At 40.0% G+C, this 9407-nt stretch overlaps 1 long non-coding RNA gene across 1 annotated transcript; it reads left to right on the top strand.

The window, feature by feature from the left end:
- Positions 1-1912: 1912 nt before the first annotated feature.
- On the top strand, positions 1913-7475 carry LOC119895054. The gene is made up of 3 exons (XR_005443023.1): positions 1913-2014; positions 2663-2857; positions 7387-7475. It is a non-coding gene; the product is annotated as an uncharacterized LOC119895054 (long non-coding RNA).
- The last annotated feature ends 1932 nt before the right edge of the window (positions 7476-9407 follow it).

Here is a 9407-nt window from a genome sequence, read left to right as displayed (position 1 = left end):
CAGTTTGAGAGATGGCGGCTCCGCCTCTCTGCCTCTCTGCCTCTCTGCTGCTCTCAGGCTGCGGGTTTAACTCGGTTCGGTTCAGATGATGTTTAACATTAACGCTTATTATTCTTATTAACGAAAGCACATCACGTTAAACTCAACAAAACGGCGTTAAATTAAAGAAAGCTGCTTGAAAATTTGGCTCGGGATGCATCAAACCACGTTTCGTAACAGCTTCATCTGTATTACAGTTATTATTAGACTGCTGGTTGGTCCCATTTTATTTATGTGTAACAATAACAGACTATAAAACGTGTCTCATTTCATTTCTTTTGCGTAGCTCATATTTGCCAAACAGGAACCAGCATACAACTGGATGTTATTATTATTATTTAATCATATGTTGAGGGTGATTCCGGTGTGAGTGAAGCTCTGTATCATTTGGATTACTCTTATTAGATATGTGCTTTACTAAAAAAGACTAATCTAATGCGTATGTATATATTTAACACTCAGTTTTGTTTATTCCATAGATTATTCCCAGACGTCTGCCCAGGGGTAAGTAATGTTATACTCAATCATAAACCAGTTCTTTTCCAATATGGGGAGTTTATGCATGAGATTTTTAAGACTTGTTTACGTATATCAATATCATACTTCCTGTATAATACGTCAAGAGCTCCTATCTTTCTCATATAAACACCTCGACTACAAACATACATTTGGGTTAAGGCAAGGTTTGTATATTCTTGGTAAGTTATGGAAAAGCGATGTGTTCATGTTTGGATGTTTTATTTTTTTTTTACCTCTTGCAGCTATGGGTCCTACGGTGGTGGAGGAGGTGGTGGTGGTGGAGGCGGCGGCGGCGGTGCTAACCAGGGCTATGGTCAGTCTTCTGGTCAGAGTTATAGCCAGCAGGGCTATGGAGGCTACAACCAGAGCTCTGACAGCAGCTCCGGCTCTTACAACCAGGGAGGATATAGCAGCTATGGTCAGCCCCCGTCAGGTAGAGGAAGATTCAATAACGGCCCGAAACCACGCTGTTCTTCTGTTGCACACTGTGGTGTAACTTTAATTCCATGTGCTGCTGTATCCTTTCTTCTCCCAGGAGGATACAGCTCTCCGCCCTCTAACCAGGGGGGCGGCAGCGGCGGCGGTGGTGGTTATAATCATTCCAGTCAGCCCTATAGCTCTGGAGGCTACAACAGCAGCAACCAGCCTTCCAACATGAGCTACAACCAGCAGTCATCATTCTCTGGGTACAGCCAGCAGCCACCTTCCTCTTCCTCCTCTGCAGGGTAAGACACAGTCAGCTTCTGCTTCTCTACTTTTAATTTGTTATGCCCCATTTGGACAGTAAAGTAGAAATTACGGAGGGATGTAGGTGATGAAATATGAGCATAAACGGGCTAACTAATTTTCACTCATCAGGAATTTATTCTTTCTATAGCAGATAACCAAGTTACACTAGCCATCAGGAAATTCCTCTAAGTTTAACTGGACTTCCTAAACACTGATTTATTTATAAATCACCATATTAAAACCCTGTTAAATATGCAGTCAGAACGCATGTATGACTCACAGCTCACAGTTACCTGTTGTCGTAGTACTGAAACGTACTTTCTGGCATGCGATTCCTTCTGATGCACATTAGTCAGGTATAGCAGCTGTCTGAGGAACTAACGGAACGATTTGTCAATGTAAACAGAGCTAAAAGATGCAAAAAGATCTCTATGAAGGGGTGTAGATGTGTGTAGCTTTGGTTGATGTGTTATCTGCTTCTCTTCTCCCCACCTTCAACAGATATGAAGGTAACTCGCAGGCCCCTGGCTACAACCAGCCACCGAGCAGTGGACAGAGTGGAGGTGGTTACGGCAGCAGTGGCGGTCAGACTGGTGGCTATGGGGGCAGCGGGAGCCACCAACAACACCCCAACACGGAGGAGGAGGTCACTACAACCAGCCTCCAAGCTACAACTCCCCCCCGCCACAGAGCTACAGTCAGCAGAGCCAGTATGGCCAAAGTGGAGGTAAGGGATGTGTTTATATTCTCTTTTTTTAATGCACTTTTGCAAGTGAGAAGAACTTAACATGAACTCACCAGGGAACAAAAATGACCATTTCTTTATTTGAAAAGTAGTTCCAGAGAAAATTGTTTACAGTCAGGTCTGTGGGTATTGTTGTTACTATTTCAAATGTAAGTTTTCAGTCCTTACGCACCTCAATATCCCCTCATTTCCACTTCCTTCACCTCAACATGCACTGTATCTACGGTATCAGGTTTGCCCTCAGGCTGCTTGATGTCGAGTGAAATTTAATTTGGACCCTGATTTGGCATATTCTGCAGATTATTTCACAGAAAACACAAAAATTTCCACACACTGCTTCTGAAATGTCTATTCTGATAGTGTGATTGTTACTCAGAAAACTTTGAAAATTAGTTTGAACAGCCTAAGTGTACCAGCCACACAGTTATTCACAGTGACTTGGATTACTATTGTTTTTCCATTACCAGCACCGACTCGACTCGGTTTGGCCGTGCGCCGTTTTCTATTGCAGATAGTACCCCTCAGTGTAGCTGGTCCTCATAGCTTTGGTTTTCACAGTACAGTGTTGGCGTGTGTGTGGAGCACTGTCACACGGGTAAATCTGTTGACATCTGATTCTCTCTCTCTCAGGATATGGAGACGAAAGCCCACCATTGAGCGGAGGAGGAGGTGGAGGGTATGACAGTCCTGATGGAGGTTACTTAGGTCAGGATGGCCGTGGTGGCAGGGGCCGTGGGGGTGGATTTGGAGGTCGCGGTGGTGGCGGATATGATCGCGGTTTTGACCGAAGCAGCCGAGGGGACCAAGAGGAAGAGGAGGCATGGGGTAAGTTTAAAAAGCCTCCAGTGTCCCATGTTATCAGTCCTGTTTTAGGTCCTCTGGACTTATGAAAGTGCTCTGAATCTGAGTGCAGTGATGCATGTAAATGTTTCCTCACCTTTTGGCTACATGTGGAACTGTGTAGAGGAAAATTAAATAGGAGAGAGAGAACTGTTCCACGTTCATAGCTACATGCTGAAGCAATTGAGAGGTGCGAGCTGATGTGTCAGAATTTCCCCTCCCACTTGCTTTTGAGGAAAATGAATTCTTAAATTGCCACAAAGCAATTGATGTGTTTTCTGTCTGCAGTGACCGCTGCACAAATCTTGTTTTGTTTTGTACATAAACTTTCTGAATACATCACATTAAAGGTTTGTCTGTGATTCGCAGCACCTCCTGGAGTCAAACTATTGACAGATACAGTCGGAGTGCTGTGCTGCAACTCTGGGTATTTGCCCAATAGGGCTGAGCAATAACATAAAATCGGTTCTGATCCATTACCAAATAATACCAGGGCAGGAATCACTTATATTTATCCTATTATTTATTATTAAAAGCTGCTGCTGTGCTGTGACAGAGGGAGAAGCCATGTGTCGTGATATATAAGGTGACTACCTATACATCAATAGGCTACTTCTGAATACGTTTTTATTACCAAAGTGATTTGCCAAACATTAGGTATTTCTTTTTAATCTTTTATTACTTAATCATAAGAGAATTTGTTTAAGATTATATGTAATATATTGTATGAACTAACGCGGTGATCTCTGCATGCACGCACACAACAGCAGCAGAGAGTGCATGCACTAAGTAGAGTGTTCAGGGGCCCGGACCTTGATCTAATGTGAGACAGATCAGTGTTGGATTACTTCTATCAATACTCAAAACTTAAAACAGGACTTCTTTTTGGTAATTTATTTATTATATGAAATGTAGTCCCTTCCTGCTACACAGAACATATCAGAGAATTACATTTAGAATATGCTAACATATAAAATAAATCCATATAGGCCAAAACAGTTCATTTATATACATATATATATACATACACGTATGCACCGAAGTTCTTCATTTGGGAAACGGTGTCCATCCACTGTGTTTCAGCACCAAGCACCAGCGATGTAAACACACGGATCTGCCCAGACTTAATGCAGACACAAACCCATCATTGCTGGAATGCTGTTGCTGTGCGATGCAATAAAAAAATCAATATTACAAATATTAATAAGACACTTTTATATCATAAAAATATACATTGAAAGTTATGGTAAAAAATATAAGTTGATAGTTATGCAGTGAACTGTGTTCCCCTGTTACGCATTTCATCAAGAAAAAACTCTGTGTGTGAAATAAACCTTCAGTAATTTATTCTGGGAATTAATTATTGCTTGGAATCGTTCATTAAAACCAAAGAAGTTCTTAAAACAATAACACAATATAATCATGTCATCATGGTATGATACCACTGAAAGTAATAACTTTCAATTATGGCCCAGCCTACTGGACGCAACATCTTGAAGTTTACAATCACAAAATGCCCAGAGCTCACAAAAGTAAACTGAATGTGTTCGAAACACGGCTGCATGTGTCCAAGCACAACATAAAGGTTGTGCTTGTAAACTGGGTAAAATGCCATATCATATAGGGGTTCGCAGTCTGCTGTGATGGGCTCATTATATTAAGGTTCTTGTGGCCAGGGTTGGATATCGAGAACCGCTTCCAAGTTGGAACCATTGCAAAAATTTCTAAGAACTGTGGGTCAGTCTCGCTCCTGATTAAACGGCAGTGAGCGTTTTACAGGCCATAAAAGTTGCACTTACACGATGTCCGGTCACTTGTTACGCAGAATGTCAACAAAGCATTGCTACCCAGCTGTAGTAGCAACGTCTCACGCTCGGGTACAAAACACAGGTGAGCTGACGTTCACCTTTTTATACTGAAGGGAAAAGAATGATGTCTACAAATGAGACCTTTCACTTTAGACCTAAAGGGGAAGATGAGCAAGAGGATGAAGGTCACCGAGTGGTGACGAGATTTATAGTGAAGGGGTTGGAATCGGAACCGAGATTCAATAAGAACCTTATTCCATAATTTGAACTAGAATCTGAATCGATAAAATTGAAACGCTACTCAAACCCTACTTGTGGCTGAATGCCGGTCAGAAACCATATCCTCACCCAAACAAGAGGGTACTTGTGTGAAGTTGCAGTGAGCATGCTATTGAGTCATGTGAAGCTTTAAAAACGGATCCTTCAATGAAAGAGCTACGACATGAACCAGAGTAAATCACTGCGTGGAAAACAGATTTGCTTCTATCTCGGTTTCTGTTCGAGATCTTACAGATTACAGTTTTGTTATGAAGCATGACCCCTCCCTCACCGTCAGTCATTTCATCATCTGCAGAAAGACAAAATGTGGAAAAGCCAAAATGTAATCATAAAAAGGTTCACTACAATTTACATTTATAAACGTCAATAGCAAAAATATGAAGCTTTTGAAAGCAAACATCTGTGCTACCAGATCACTGTCTCTATGTAAAAGAGACAAAAACTAACAAACCCGATTTAATTCAACTGCAACATGTATCTATATAAGGCTGTCCATGATTTGGCTGTATGTGGTGGTGTTACTGCAGTCACTTACGTACATGATATCACATCTTTGTCCCTTTAATGGACTTGTTGCCTTTGTCACATTACTATAAACACAAGAAACCTTGTGTACTGCAGACTGTCCGTTGCCAGTGTGATGATCCAAACACAGCGATGTAGGTGCTCGAACAAAGAGAGAGGACGGTATGATCACACTCAAGCTCAGCATTGCATGAAAGCCAGGTTACAAACAACAGCAATGCAAAGTTCTGTTAAAGACAAAAAAGGAAAACTAAACCTGTCGCATCAAACACGGTTGACTTTGAACTTTGGGTGGCTGTTGGCGAGCAGCTCAGAAATGCAACAGCTGACTGTTGATTTGCAATATGCAAGCTACTTCCTGTTTAGATTTCAGGAAACGTAAACAAACTGTATTTATGTGTAAGTTCAAGAAAAATATATAAATGCAAAAAAAAGAGAAGTAGATTTTGGGTCAGGGTAACGTTGGATAAGCCCAATAAATTATACAGAACAGAGACAAATCACAGAACAAAGATTTTACAAGAAGAGTGAAGCTGTGAAGCAGAAACAGTTTTGGTATGGTAAGTTGATGTTTTTGTTTTTCTTCTAGAGGTTGTACGTTATCTCATGTACTCTCTTGTAACCTCATAATGTTGGTGATGAACTCGTAGACGAGCTAGTTTACCATTTCATTAAATGCCCTCTCATCCATCATGGACTATTTGAATTTTGGAACTCAGTCCCTCACAGTATACTTTAAATATGGCACTGAGCACTAATCGGCCGATACTCTCATGTGTTGTTCAACAAAGTTTGTTAAATTATACATTTTTATCTTTATATATTGAAGAGTTAAAAATGTTTTTGAGTGATCTTGGCTTAAGATTTGAGAACGGAGGAATATAAACTGATGCTTATGTCCTTCTTTTCATGATAGATGTGATATCTTGGTATAATAAAGTGTCTTCGTTTCTAAAAGTCACAAGATAACAAAAGGTTTTAAAGAAAATCAGAGGTATAGCTCTATTTTAAGGACAAATGTGCCCTAAAAGGATTGAAAGTTGTGTTAAAAAAAAAAAAATCTAGCTTGGCCTGTAAGCCTCGGCTCACCAATATGGCGTTTTTTTATTCCTCACAGTTGTCTTTTTGTCTGCAAGATTTTTCCAAAATGGCAAGTAGACTGTGTGCGTTAACTGCCCACACACTAACACACCACAATACATTACCATCACCTGCCTTTCTCACCTGTTACCACTACCTCCCCAACCAGCCCTTACAGGATCACTGTGTCATACTCTGCTTTAATCAATCTTTGAATCTTCTCCTAGGCTTTTACCTTCTCTCCAGGCTGGCTTTTGCTCTTAAGCCATCATTTGGGATATTGCAAACCTGGGGAAGTCCACAGACCGTTAATAGTCAAATTGTAGTTGGAGGAAATAATGATTTGAAAATACTAATAATTTGGGAGATCATGGGGGGAAAAGCACCAAAGAACATCTGTTTTAGATTTGCTTCAATTTGTGTAAAGAATAAAAAGGTTATCTGAGACCTAAAGAAAATACTCAACACCCATCCAGGGATCAACGGTGTTAATGATTGGGTTGGTTAATTGACACACAACCAAGTTATGTGGTGAAATAAAATGGGTGCACACAAGTCACTTAAAGGCTTGGTAGAACTTTAGGGTAAAATTTTATCAGCTTGTAAACATAAAATGACAAGGTCTTTAAACTGGCCTCTTGTCCCCGAGGTATGTTCAAGAAACTCTGAACAAGGTCAAGTAGGGGTTCAGGACAAGTGCCAAAAGAAGAAGGGTGGGTTTAACTCAGAGTCTGAGAGTGAAGGTTACCCACAAACCCATTGAGAGAAATCGCTGTCAGCACCTGCCTTCAATGCGTGTCGTTTTCTCTTCCTCCTCATCAGAATGGCCGATCGTGGAGGATTCAGTAAGTTTGGTGGTAAGTGACTAAAATAGACTTGAGCACAAGAAGGTTTGTTGGGTTTTAAAGAGTCAAAGCTAAAAAAGGGGGGACACCAGTATACTTACAGCATGAAGTGGGTAAACATGTATAATTAACTTCAAGGAAAATTCTTTTTACGCTACTGAACTGATTATTACAGAAAAAGTATGTGTAGCCTTTTGAGATTTAATATGACATATTTACAAGGTAGAGTTTGATGAATAATGTTGAATAAGTGTTCACCTTGCAAGTAGGAAACCACAGAGTGCTCAGGTGTATCAGTGCTCAGTGATTGCAAATATCCTGCAGAGGGAGGTAAATGGTACATCATGGCTTTATGTATGTACTTCTTCAGCAACTCTTATCTTGCGGCTTTGGAATATGTCTTACCAGGTTCAGAGCTTTTGTCCATGAGTCATAAAACATGCAGTGGTTGTTGGGGTAATGTGTCAAAACCATCCAAAGCAAAACATAGGTATCAATAGGTTTGACACCATGATTCAGATTTTTGTGCACATGATGCAGGTTGTGTGTCACACATGAATGGATGAGTTAACATTTATGTGCATGAGGTGCAAGGAATTTAGCCCCATACAAGCATGACTGTGCAACTTGTAGAAACTCGTCACTTGTAGTTTCCAGAGATGAGTCAAAAACTGATTGATTGCCCAACTGTGGAATGTTGTCAAGTGATAAGGTCCATGTTGTGCTATAAATGGAAAGAACATTTCTCAACAATGGAACAATAGACCAGCTTGTATTAAAGTCACGTGACTCCTTATTTTAATGATAAACCACGCCCAAGGATTGTTAATCACACAGTTGGTTTATTTAGTGTGACTGTATATAGTTCATGTTGACTTGAGGTTTACTTGCAGGTCTGTGACAGATTGATACTTGGTATTTACCTTGACTTTATTTAGCTTAAAGTTGCTTTTATTTATTAAAAAAAATTATAAACCTGCAGGGTTGATGCTGGTGCAGTCGTCTTGTCAGTGGCATCTATAATAGTTATTTATAGGGGTAACGTGTTGCACAGTATTCATTTTGTAATTCTAATATTTAATTAATTGAAGTACAACAGGGTCTGATGTTTAATTAAAATACCCAGTGATCCAAGTAATCAAAGGTTTAATTTGTTACATATGCCAACTATGTGTAGTTAATGTTTTGTTAATTCTAATAATTAGGATAAAGGTACAAATAACAATTAGGTAAAAAAAAAACTGGGTAACTTCTGTTATGATTTGGCGTTATATAAATACAAATGAGTTGAATAACAAACCTCTAATTTAAGTATTACATGTTTGTGTATATTAGCCTGGTGTGTAGGTGGTGTAAGCATTTTTTTTCAGTGTATAAAAAATGTAAACTGCACATGCGGTGTGTCACAGTTGTAAGGCAAACTATGCAAAGAACTTTGTTACTAAAATGCAAAGGATTAACAGAGGCCAATGTGCTTGACAAGGCAGAGGATAAACAGAGGTCAGAGGTCACCAATCCTGATGGTCTGAGCAAAGAAGCTTTTTCTGAGCCTCTCTGTGTTGCACTTGTGGCTACTGATGTATTTACCTGAGCGTAGGAGATGGAATAGTCTGTTGCTGGAGGTGGTTCTTCATTATCCTACTAGCTCTGGTTCTGCACCGTCTGGTGTGCAAGTCCTCTAAAATGGGGAGTGTAGGTCTAATGGTCCACCACTTTCTGTAGGGCCTGATGGTCCTGAGCAGTTTCCAGACAAGTTGGTGCTGCCTCCTGTTCGGATGCTTTCCGCTGTCTTTAGGGCAGAGAGACTCTTCAGCTAATCTTACCTTAAACAAAAACCCAAACATCAATAATTAAAAAGCTTAACAGTGACCGTTTCTAATGGAACAACTTTAGTTTTTTTGTTTGTTTGTAGTTTTAGTTTAAAGCATTTGTTGAAATTATGGGGAAAACGGTGCAATTGTAATGAAAAATCTACAGAAATATGACCTGCGACACTGT

Source organism: Micropterus salmoides, unplaced genomic scaffold (genome assembly GCF_014851395.1).
Source record: "Micropterus salmoides isolate LMB-PRFRI ecotype aquatic unplaced genomic scaffold, ASM1485139v1 Ms_hic_scaffold_10, whole genome shotgun sequence".
Lineage (NCBI taxonomy): Eukaryota > Metazoa > Chordata > Actinopteri > Centrarchiformes > Centrarchidae > Micropterus > Micropterus salmoides.
This window is presented reverse-complemented; position numbering and strand designations above follow the sequence as displayed.